We start from the raw sequence: 13512 nt of genomic DNA, 5'->3' as shown, positions 1-13512 counted from the left end.
TCTCCCTATAAAGTGAATTGGAATTCTCATTCCCAACTAGTCCACCATTTCTTGAGGAGAGTCTAGAAATGATGATATGCATGGAGTTGAGTTTTGGTCAAAAATACCAAAGGACTATTCTAGGTATATAGAGGAGATATTTGAGAGAGAGAGAGAGAGAGAGAGAGAGTAAAGAGAGTATCTAGAGAGAGAAAGAAGAAGAGAGGGCTTCTCTTCCAAATATATATTTTCTCCACATCTTGTAAGAAAAACCATCGCTTAAAGGTAGGCTCAAGGGGGTCACTATATGTAAACCCTCTATATCACATGTGTTTAAATAGTATTAGAAAATACCCTTTCTTTACATGTTGTAAGGTAACAAAATGACCTCCTTTCTTTTAAGAAACTTGTGGATGTTTTCCAAATTGTAATTAAAAAACCCTTCTATAAATGTAATCCTATAAATTTTACTAGATAAAATAACCCTTCGTTGATCGCACATGGTACACTTACATTTTTTTAGGTGACCCCTCAACCCCTCCCCCCCCACCCGCCCCCCCCCCCCCTTCCCTCCTGAGAAGGTAAGTTTTTTTTTTGCACACATACTCAACAACATTTGATTTTGAGCTTTCTTGTGATAAATGTGTGTGTGAGAGAGAGATTGAAAAATGACAATGCACATTATTATGGTCAACTTTAAGTTTCTTAATTATAAAAAAGTATGTATGTATGTATACACACACACATATGTACATGTATATGTATATGTATGTATGTATGTATGTTGCATGCATTGTTCTTTTTTACTCTCTTTGTGCATGTGTGTGTATTGTCAAGAATCGCGTGGTGGGGGGACTTGCTTGAGCTGTTGTGCCAAACACACACTGTATACACAAGAGGAAGCTCACTCAATAATACAAGAAGAGAGATGGAGGCCAAAACATTTTCTTGCTGATTTCTTCTTCTTCTTCCACACACTATACAATGTACACAAAGTATAGATAATATACAACATAAAGGAAAGTGGCCTACTAAGTCAAACAGTGCATAACAGACTGCACTAATCGACTGGCACTATATATTTGCCAGTTGTAGGTAGGTGTAACAAAGTAAATATAATAAGTGATAAGTCAATGGCGATGTGAGTATCAGAATGACCAACAACATGCTAAGTATAAACGTGCAGACCCATCTAGCCAGGGAGTCCATCATCAATGTCCACACATGTTGAGCTTGCCATCTCAACACTCCCCCTCAAGCTCAACTCTATCTCTGCAACTCCAAGTAAGCTTCAGAATTTTGAAGCTTCTCTACACCCAATGCCTTTGTGAAAATGTCAGCTATCTGATCTTGTGTGCTGATATATACCAAGTCAATCTCGTGTGCTGATATCTTGTGCGCTGATATATACCAAGTCAATCTCTTTTACAAGTACCTTCTCTCTCACAAAGTGGTAGTGCACCTCAATGTGTTTTGTCCTAGCATGGAACACTGGATTCCTAGCTAGTTGTATGCTGCTCGTGTTGTCAAAATGAATGACAATTGGACCATCTCCCTACACATCCAAATCACCTAATTACTTTTGTAGCCATACCACCTCACATGCTGCCATAGCAGCACCTCTATACTCAGCCTCTGTACTCGATAAAGCAACCGTAGGTTGCTTTTTGCTGCTCCATGTAACTGCTGCACTACCAAGGGAAAACATGAATTCACTAGTAGATCTTCTATCTGACATACTACAAGCCCAATCTACATCTATGTATCCAAAGACATGTACATCCTTACCTGCCTCATAAAAAATTCCATAATGTAAAGTGGACTTCACATACCTCAATATACGTCTAAGTGCATCCAAATGAGGTTTCCTAGGCATCTGCATAAACTGACTGACAAGGCCAACAACATAGCTCAAGTCTAGCCTTGTGATAGTCATATAAATCAAACTCCCTACTATCCTCATGAACATATTAGGGTCTTCTATCTCATCCCCAATGTCAGCACTCAACTTCACATTTTTCTCCAATGGTACTAAAAGAGGCTTACATGTTGTCATACCATACTTGGATAACATATCCAAGTCATACTGCCTTTGGGATAGCCATATACCATTATCACATCTGATCACCTCAATACCAAGAAAGTATCTCAGCTCACCAAAATCCTTCATCTCAAACTTCTTCTTCAAGAAGTCCTTAATTTCAGCAATCCCATTGTTACTATCACCTGTAATAATCAAGTCATCCATATAAATGACTATCACGACCAAACCTATATCTCCCCTTCTCACATAAAGTGAGTGATTAGCATCAGAAATACAAAATCCAATATTGACAACATACTCTGATCTTGTCAAACCATGCTCTAGGTGCTTGCTTCAGCCCATAGATCACCTTCTTTAACCTGCACACAGATGTGGGATTCTCTAAATCCTCATAACCTGTTGGCTGCTCCATATACACTTCTTGCAATTCACCATGCAAGAAGGCATTCTTAATATCCATTTGCTGCAACCTCCAACCTTTGGCTACTTTCAAGGCAATCACGCATCTAACAGTTGCCATCCTAGTAACTCGACTGAACGTCTCTTCATAATCTATGCCATATGTTTGAGCGTAGCCTTTTGCAACCAACCTAGCCTTATACCTACTAATAGAACCATCTACATTATGCTTGACTTTGTACACCCACTTACAACCAATAGCTTTCTTACCCTTAGGCAAGGGTACCAAATCCCAAGTCTTAGATGAAATTCTGCAACTCTAAAAGAAGGCAACCTTGTAACGAACTGTTTGGACTGCATTGATTTTAGCCTTTGTGCATTTGCATGTCCAATACGTTTATGCCATATTTCAATATTTGCAACCACTCCTTTACCTTTAGCATACATAGCAGCATCTATTGCAAGAATTCCAGCATCTAAACTGAACAAGCGGCCAACTCTACTTCCTTTTGCGACCAACCTACACTTATCATTAAAGTCTTCTACAAAACAATCTTTTTCATTGAATCGAACCTGCAACCCTTGCTCTACCATTTGGCCAACAGACACTAGATTCTTTGTGATTGATGGCACATGTAATACAATTGTCAGACTCTTTATCTGACTATCATGCAAGGACAAGGAAACCTTTCCAACGTGTGAAATTGGGTGGCATGAATCATCACCCATGCACATAACTTGGATTTTGTAAGTCATGCATCTCTCCAAACCATTCAACATGACTAGTCATATGATTAGATGCACCTAAATCAACATACCATACATAATCATGTGTCTCCTTTCTTGTGACTGCATTCATCATATGTTGCATGAGGTTCTAGAGCTAGTCTTGTCTTGATTTGAGCTCCTAGAGCTCCTCTCATTGACCTGGTCATCCACTCAAATGGCCTCTTCAATGACTCTAGTCATCAGTGTGTCTCGCTGTGAGCTTGAGTTACCTGCCAAGGCCTTGTAGAGATCTTCACTGTGTATTCCATTGATAAAGACGATGGATACCGATCTCTCAATCGGTCATTTGTTTGTTAGGATTCTATTAAAGAGACTCCACACTTGGGTAACGTAGTCCCGTATGTCCTCCTTGTCTTTCTGCTTTACGTTCATCAGCCGCACTATCAGATTGTCCAAGTACCCAGTCTCCAAGAATCTCTTAATAAAGAGATTCTTGAGGTTATTGAAATTATTGCACTCTGCAGCATCTAAGCTTGTGTATTAGGTCCTACCCTTATCATCTAGGCATAGACCAAAAGCTTGTGAGCGCTATAAGCGAGATCAGTGAGGCCATTGGCCTCATAGACCTACTCGAATTGCTCCATGAAACTATATGGTTTGGCTGGTACTTATCTAACTGCTTAGTAACAACATGGATTTTTTATTAGCTCTTAAAGCCCAAAGTGACTCCTAATCCTGTGAGCAATGAAGTTGCTAGTGCTGCTACACTTTGCTCTGCCGACATGTTATCCAATAGTCACTTCATGAGAAGCTCGCTCAGCATAAGGTCTCCCTCTACTACTCTCTCTTTCTCTGCACCAAGTCCTGCTCGCCATGGTGATCCATCTGGGTTTGTAAATCATACTTGGTTACCATTTGTTGGATTTCATTCAGGAAATCCCCTAGATCGAGCTCTTCGTTTTGCATTTGTGGTTTGAGCTGGTCTCTGCCATGTCTGCGGTTTCTTGTTCCACCGGGTTGTCGATGAGATTGATCAAGTCAGGTAGATTCACTTCCATGATAATCGGTCCTTGATGCGTCTGACTCCTGTGTCGTGTATTCCTCTTGGTCCTACAACTCGGGTTTCTCGATTACCCATTTAAGTCTTAGGGTCTTCTCCTATTGGTGGGTTCATTGTTCAATTTCTTACGTCTAAGTGAGTTCCTTGTTATTCGCAGACAATCCTTAATTTACCTTCATTATGTGTGTGTATGTGTGTACTCTTTTCCATGTACTATGCGAAATCAAGCTTTAAACTTTTCTTCAAGTGAACTTCAAGTGTCAAAAAACAATGTGGGGTGCAATGTAGAATGATAAATGCAGCTTCAACACTCATGTCTATGTTATCGGCCTAATAGGGCTTTAAGCTCGATCGTTGGCTGCTCTCGCTAGTCTCTAGGGCTGTGATGTGTCCTTCTGCTCAGTCAAGGTCTAATTGAGAGTCTAGGGCTCAATTTGGCGCTCTTAGCAAGGTGGACAACTAGCAAGTTGGCTAGCATCGTTGCTAGATCTACAATTCATTGGTTCTCTCGTTTCTTGCACGAGAAAAGTGTTTTCTTCATATGTATCGCTCTCGAGGGCTCGTAGTCAAGGTCAAAAAGTGTCAATTCAAGAAAAATCCATTGGGCCAAGTTGGTTCGAGTGTCAGATTTGGCTCACGAGGCTGAGTGGGCCGAGTGACAACTGGGCCGAATTGGCCGAGCCGAATGGTCAAATGACGTGTCCGAATGCTTGGGCCAAATGCCACATGGCAAGGTGGGCCAAGTGTCCAAACGTCCGATTCGGATGCATCAAATATGGTGGTTCGAGTGGATGAGGCCAAGTGGGCCGAATGTAAGCAAACCGATTCTGGTGTTTGGCCCGAAGTGGCCATCCAATTTTGTGACTCGAACAAGTTGAGTGCAACAGCACGTGGCAACAACCAAGACGATTTTCAATTTTTTTGCATGATCTATGGCATATTAGGATATTAGGTGGCAAGAACTTCCAGAATAGATTAATGGACAAAGATTAAGGTCTGTATATACCTGATGTGCTTGAAAAACACTCGTAGAGGCCGATAGATTGATCGCAAGGAATGGGTCTCTCCAAGCTCTCTCTCTCTCTCTCTCTCTCTCTCTCTCTCTCTCTCTCTCTCTCTCTCTCTCTCTCTCTCTCTCTCTCTCTCTCTCTCTCTCTCTCTCTCTCTCTCTCTCTCTCAATGCTACTGTTGCAAATGAGCTTCTCCCTTGATCTCTTGGGCTTTAAACCCTTGCCCAATTGACCTCTCCAATCACTCCCCTTGCGACATTAACACATCTATGTGCTCTTTTTCCCCATTTTTTCTAGTTTTGTACCCTATTTGGGCATGTTTTACAACATCAACCCTAAAGCTTTTTGCTTCGATTTCTCGATCTTATCCTACTCTAAATGCAACAAAAATCAAAACCCAAATATTGAAATGATTCCTCCTACTTTCCTAATTATCAAAAAATTGAAATACTTACTTGTTTCAAAGATTAAAAGTACCCCAAAATCTCCTACCCATCTCAAGCTCCGGTTCGGGGATGAAACCCTTATTTCCTTGCTTGATTTGAGGCACACAAGTGCTCAAGCTTGAATCTGTTGATCTCAGCAACAACAATGGAACCAAAATGTAGAGGGAGCTCACGCTCAATCGCCAAGACCCACGGACTGCTTATTGCTTCAAGTGTTTCAAGCGAGCACAAATGGCTATCTATCACCTAGCTGACGCTCCTTCAATCCTATCGAGGTATACTGAGCTTACCTTGATGCCCAAATGAGTAGCCTCCTCCTTTCAAGCAAGCCGGTAGCTCCACAATTCATGATAGAAGCTCAAGCATCCTCAAGCCTCCACCTCCAAGCTCCATCCTCCATAGCCACGCGCGAGACAAGACAAGAGAAGAGAAGAGAAGAGAAGAAGAAGAGAGGAGATGATGGAGAGCTTCTTCTCCAAGATCCCTCACCCTCACTTCCTCACACTCTCACACTCCCTCTCTCAAGCACACACAAGCAAGCAAGAAGGAGAGAAGAAGAGAAGAAGAAGAGAAGAAGAAGAGTCCACTTTAGCCACACACCAAAGAATAAGCTTCTCATTCACTTTTTGAGTTTATATACAAAACCCTTATCCCTTGGGGTACCCATCCCCTTGTTTATATGACCAGCCATTGTGGCAAGGTCCTCTTTTCCCATTCCCTTCTAGTTGCCCTTTCTCTTTACCTATGCCCTTCTACCTTTTACAATTTGCACCGGAGGGAGCCTGGCATTCTTTTACAAGAGTTTTAAGGGCACCCTGCATTTAAAAAATGCGCCTTTGCCTTTGACTTAGCTTTTGAGGTTGCCCTTGTGCTTTTGGCCATTTCCCTTCCTACTTCTTCAGTTGTATCCACATTTTGAGTTTTCTTGGACTTCTTTCTCTCCGTCTTGAACTGGGGTGAACTAAGGTCAACACTATCCACAAACTGTAAGCAAAAGATTGTTAAGGGGAGATGACTGCTCTCATAAATACTGTAATAAACTATAAACACACCATGCTGAAAATAGAGTACAACTGTAAGAAATCAAAGCCAAGCAGGAGCTATCACTAATAGAATGTAAACAACAACTGCTAGGGAAGAATGACAACTAGTAGTGAATGAATATGCAACTAGCACCGAGAAATGTCAAAGGTCAATGTGTCAAACTGAGATGCATCCCATAGGCATAACAATCATGCATATAGTAAGTCTCACATATAACAAAAAAAACTCGCCAAAGGCACAACTAATTGAGCAACGACAACAAAAGCTCAATACATAGCCATGAATGATGAATACATCATTGACAACAACATGGCAAAGATAGGTGCTAGCCCAAAACAAAAGTCAAATCAGCCCACTAAGCAGCATTAATTGCATACATATAGCATGAAGAGAGCAAGCACATGCCACACTCCCACTGTCTCATTGTAACAAGCTCAAGCTCAATTGCATTAAAAAAATGCTCTATAGTACATCTAGTGTCAAATGTGGCTCAATACATAAAGCCAAATAGCTCCCACTAAAATAGAAGTTGAAAGCCAAATGAGCAAGCAAAGTTCAAAACATCACGATGATGACATCCGTAGTGTGTGTACTGTCAATGTAGTAATACACAATCGGCTAGGCATAGACGCCTTTACCCCCCCCGCCCCCCAACACCTCTAGTAGGAGTACCGAATAGAGGAGTCCAACCTTTCTTCATCAACATTTTCTCAGAAAAAGTTATCCAATCCATTGTAGGAAGAGTAAGTATGGTAGAAGCAAAGATTGACTTTGTTTGAGAGGAAGATGAAGGAACTGCAAGAGGAACTTGTTGTACAGACTTGTGGGAAAGTTTCCTTTCCAGCTTTTGCAATACATCCTCAAAGGGCTTCACACATTCCATACAATTTTTCTAGATGTTCAATCATGCTAGTGAGGGCAAGATGCATCATAGTTCATGCTTTGTAGCCCATAGACAAGGTAGAATCATCTTCTAGTCTCACAGATGTGGGGCTACTTTATAGGAATGACTCTAATAGTTGAATTAGTAACAACATTCAATACTTTTGTGAAGTTTTCTCAATTAGCTTCTTAGAGTGGGAACAAATTCCATTTGTGATTTGTTAATGTGTATACTGAGCACACAGAAACTTTAAAGCATTTGCTCTTTGTGATGGAGATACCTTTAATGTGGGTTATTGCTATTGCAATACAATAGTGTCATTGGTTGTTTTAGGAAAAATAGAAGGATCCTAGGGGAGCACAAGAGTTTTTCCTTTGATGTTGGGAACTGTTAGAGGTTTAGGAGGTATTAATTCTTTCTTTTGGTATATCCAATTGCCTCTTGAGGAAGAATGATTTTAGACCAATTGACACATTCTGGAAGAAACCTCTAGGTGCTTTCATCTACTTTCATAATAATGGTTTGACCATTGTCCTTATCACTATTGACACCTTTTAACACCCTAGGAATGGCTAGTGATATAAACCTAAAACCCATATTGAATGGTCAAGTTTGCAGAAGCATTTTTTATATACAAACTTGAAGTCCTAACATGCAAGATAAGCAAGTCACTTAAATAAGGATCTTTTGTGGAAATAACATAGTTTGGGTGGAGTTCAAAGAAGATAGGACCATTTGATAATGTATAGACTACTGCTCCTACTGTCATATCCATGATTTCTTAATGTTGGGTGCCTAAAACGGTTGCCATACACATGAGGCATTAAAGACCACGACGAAATAGAGGTATTATTCCTATAGCTATGTAACTAAGATGTAAATAGGGATCTTATTTATGAGTATTTGGTATTTTATGCATGACGAGAGAGAGAAGATTTACATGTTGGTCATTGGAACAAAATCACCAACAGCTAGTATGCCCTGATCTTCAACATAAAGAGTGGAAGCTCGAAAGTTGAAAACACTATTCTCACCATAGATGTTGGTTGCACCAATCTATGGAAGTATCCATTTAACACTTGGATTAACTTCATCCATAATAATGGTTGAATTCCCCAAAGATTTGTAATGCTCAGACAAGCTCTTGAATGCTAAGGTAAAGATATTCTAAGTTGTAGAAGCCATAGGAATTATTGGACGGAAGAGGATTCATGCACTCCTTTAAAATCCAAAACCTTACAAGCCTCACACATCACATACTCTCACAGCAACACGGTAGATGGTATTAATGGCCACACAGAGTTAAGCAATTGTACAATCACTTATGACCTTTTATAGCTTATAAAACACAAATATGAGGCTCTGATACCTCGCACAAAGAGCGTAGTGGAAATCGAACAAAGAGCATACAAAATAAGAGAGTCTTAAGAGAACACCGATTTGAGACAAAATGGAATGAAGCAAAAATTAGATTGCAACATGAGATGTGTTACAAGTATGGAGTTTCTTGCTTGCATAAAGAGCATAACAGAGATCAAATAAAGAGCATACAAAATAAGAGAGTCTTAAGAGACAGCACAAATTTGAGACAAAATGGAATGATGAGCACAGAGAGCATAGTGGAAATTGGACAAAGAGCATACAAAATTAGAGAGTCTTAAGAGACAGCATAGATTTGAGACAAAATGGAATGAAGTAGAAGTTAGATTGCAGCAAGAGATGTGTTACAGGTATGGAGTTTCTTGCTTGCTCTATTTCTTGTGTGTTTTTGAGAGGAGTAGAGGTTCCTTATATAGTTGTTTGATACAAAGAGCAAGAGTGGTGAGTGCAGTATGAATCATACATCACTTTTTTGCTAGAGAATAAAGTGAGCTTTGGTGAGTGGGGAATAATGTACACTGCACAGAGACTAAGTGGATGCTGAAAAGTAAATCAACTAGCACATTATCTTTGTTAGTGATATGCTCGAAAGTGGTATCTAACTCATCAAAAAAGAGAGACCACCGTAGGAGCCTTTTATTGCCGATTTTTGTAGGTGCTTTTTTTGTAAGATATCCATGCACATGTTGTAGATCTCTACGTATAGTGAAATGAATAAATTCAACATAAATTCTCAAAGTTTTGATGGCTTTGATAATGCCCAATATTTCCCTTTGTTATGATGGGTAATTCTTTTGAGCTTGGGAAAATACGCTAGAGGCATAATGGCATATCTGTAGTTGCTTTTCCTTATGTGTTTTTGGTAGTTCTTCACACAAATCCATTTTTTACTGCAGCTAATCTCGGATGCATGTGTATAAATGATTAGAGGATAACCTATAGGAAGATGTAGAGAATGTAATTTTTGTATCACGAATTTTAGCTATCCAAGGGTTTTGGAATGAAGAGGTTTCCATACAATTTGATTTTTCTTGAGAAGAGGTAACGATCTTGAGTATAGATGGCAAGATTAGGAGTAGAGGAATTAATCTAGCTCAAGCATCCTAAGAGTTGTTGAAGCATTTTTACATTTGGAAGGGTGTTTGGAAAATCTAAAATTCTTTTAAGAGCATGCTCCTAAAGCTTAATGATACCATGATGGATTTGTAAGCCTAAGAAATCTACCTTAGTTACAAACATTATGGATTTAGTAGGTGATAGTACCATGGATGCATCCTCTACTTTCATAAACAATTTAAGATGGCTAAGGTGTTTCTAAATGGTTTCAGAAAAGACTAAGATATCATCTATACACACCAAACACAATGAGAATTTGGAGAACATAAAATTTGTCCACCCTTAGAAGTATGTAGGGGCAATTTTGATGCCAAATGAAAGAACTATCCATTATGGTGTCCATGAGGAACAAAAAACACTGTCTTGAACTTGTCTTTGTCCAAAATTGGTGATTGCCGGAAACAAGACTTTAGATTAAATTTGCTAAAGATTTTTGCCTTCCAAATTCTTTTGATGAGAAGATCTTTTACAAGGATTGGGTGACCATGACCAATTAAAAACTTATTCAAAGGTTTATAGTTGATCGCTAGCCTCTTTTTGCCTCTGTTTTTCTTAGATTTCTTGTTCACATAAAAAGCTTGACAAGACCATGGGGAGTTAGTAGGCTCAATTAATCCCTTATGTAAGAGATCAACAATTTCTTGTTTGCATAATTCCAGATCTTCTTCTTTCATGCCTTTATGCATTGCTTTTGTAGCTATAGCATTGTCTTTTAGTGGAAGAGAGATAACAAACTTTTGATGTTTTTCTTTGAACAAGAGGGGATCCTTAGACATATAGGTCTTCATAGCTTGTTGAATCTATTGAATGTCCTCTTTATGTTTTTGCAACTCTTGTTGACACCAATTTTCTCTATACTCTTCTTTGGTGTGTGATGAAGGTTGAGAAATAGTATAAACACTACAACCAACCTTTTCTAGCAAAGGAATGCTAGTCTTTTTTCACAAGCAGGAAAAATAAATATGTTCTACCTAAAAAGTGTAAGAAACTAAATGTTTCAGTATATCAGTTCCAAGGAGTAAATCATATTGCATTTGTCTCATCCATTGAATTTCAATGAGAAGTTTGATGTCACCCTGATAGAGAAAAGCCTTAGTTATAGTGGAAAGAGTAATCTCTTTGTTATTGGATAGCTCCATTATAATAGGACTATTGTATTCCACCACATCTGGCAAGAAAAGCTCACAAGGAGCAATGGTTAAATTGGAACCAATATGGACCAAAGTATTAAAAAAAAACCCCTGAAGAATGTAATTTGACACAAATTGTTGGAATTGGTCCATCACCTTCCAAAGCATTAATGTTGAGCTTACGCTTGTGGTGTTTTACTGTATGTCTTATCTGATTGATAGTCTTCATAGAAGAGGAACCATGACCAGTAGGAGAAACTTCAGGAGATGGAGGGAGTGAAGTAGTGAGTTCTTGTAAAACTCATGTAATAGCTTGAGCAATATGCTTTTGAGTTCTTAAAACTCTTTTGAAACTCTTGCAAAGAGTTTGGAGTTGAAGTTGTATAGCTTTAAATGCTTATGTTAGTGCAGTAAGTTCTCCACTTGTTTTAATGGAAGTCTTAGTGAAATCATCCACGAATTTTGTAGTGTTCGTGGCTTGTGTAATTATTCTAGCTTCTTGTGAGGAATAAAGATAGCAAAGGTCTAATCATCATAATAAGACCATTCAAACGCATACTTGGAGGGAGTGTAGTCAAAATCATATTCCTCATAGAGTGAATACATGTTATTGTATTAGAAGAATCATCATTAGACAAATAGTGGTGCAGATTAGTTACCTTTTGTTTGCCTTCAGCCTTGGGTTGTTATTTTCCTCTTTTGTGGAGATTTGTTTGCTAAGTGGTTGAGATTACCACAAATATAACATTTTACATCTTTGGCTTTCTTAGAGAAATGTTTGTTTTGCCAAGGTCGAGATTTGTTGTGGTACTTGTTATACATGTGACGCATGTCAGAAGAATGTGAATGGCAAGAAAATTGATTAGTAGATCTATGCCATTTGGAAGATCGAGATTTTTTCCACCACTTTGGATTGAGAGGAGGAGTTTCAAGGAGAACAATGGCACTTTTCACATCCAAAGTCTTTATAGTATTTTAAAGCATGTTTGCACACCTCAGTAGAAAACCATTGTTGGAGATAGATTAGCTTCTGTTGTGATAAACTTCTTTCACTGTTTGTTCTATGGTCAGGATAATTTGACCCACGCTATCACTGAAAACTCTATCTTCAACTTGCATTTTTTGTTTGTAGAAAAATGGGATAGGTTCAAGAAAAGAGCATACCAAATGTTCTTTCATGTTGCTATCAAGTGAGCACCCAATCCTTGATACAATAAATCTCTCACGTAGATCAGATAATCCTTATATTTGCAAAGATCACAAGGTTTTGCTTTAAAGAAATCTTCTCTTGTTTCAACCACTTCATCCAACTTATTTCCAACAAACTCACCTAGTAATAGCTTAAAGAAAAGAGTTACAAGGTCAGGTTGAGATGCAACCATTGCTTTGATTTGGGGATGGATAAATGCCCACAATTGCCTCATAAGCCTCCCACAAAACCATGAGTCATTGTACTAAGAATATCCAGTCTATTAGCATTGGGTTTATCCAACAAATTTTGGCCAACATAAGCATACATCATATAAATAAACTTTTTGATTTCATCAAGTATTTTGGCAACTATGGACCATATAGGAAACTTTCCAACTTTAGCGGGAACACCCATTTTGTTAGGCTTGAGTTTCTCATACTTATGACCCTTACTAAAATGGGCATTGAGATATTCAGGATCACCATCAGTGGCATGATGGGGATTAATGGGCACAAAAATATCATCAATCACACTTTCATTATCCTCATTAGAAGAGGAAATGTTGTAGATGGCATTATTATCCATGATATACCAAGTAGGAATATATGAAGTAGGACTTTTCTCTAAGGATTCACCCATCATTTTGGAATCATATTTATTCTAGACATACCTATAAATATCATCTTTATCAACATGTTCAGGGCTGATCTTCAATGGCATAGCTCTGAGTATTTGATCTTCATGTTCTTGCACCATTTTGAATGCAAGCCTATCCACTTCATCAAAAGCTTTTTGGTAATCTTTTGTAGACCAATGTTCAAACATCATTTTCATATATTCATGTGCATCCCTCTATTTGAAATTCGAGGAGTTTGTGGGTGATAAAGTGAGCGATGGAGAAGCATCGAGGGCAGGAATAAAAAGCAAATTGTATCAAAAATAAACTTGGGCAAACACGAGAGAGAGAGAGGGAGAGAGAGAGAGAGTGTGTGTGTATGTGTGTGTGTAATTAATTAATATCGAGAAAAGAAAAGGCGATCAAATTTGACTTTAGTTCACAAATTGTGAACATTCGACCTAAGAACTATGGTCCTTGTCTA

Source organism: Lygodium microphyllum, chromosome 12 (assembly GCF_053477565.2).
Source record: "Lygodium microphyllum isolate KBCC chromosome 12, Lygodium_microphyllum_v1.1.10, whole genome shotgun sequence".
NCBI classification, from domain to species: Eukaryota; Viridiplantae; Streptophyta; class Polypodiopsida; order Schizaeales; family Lygodiaceae; genus Lygodium; species Lygodium microphyllum.
The sequence above is the reverse complement of the archived record's forward strand: the minus strand, read 5'-3'. Positions refer to the sequence as shown.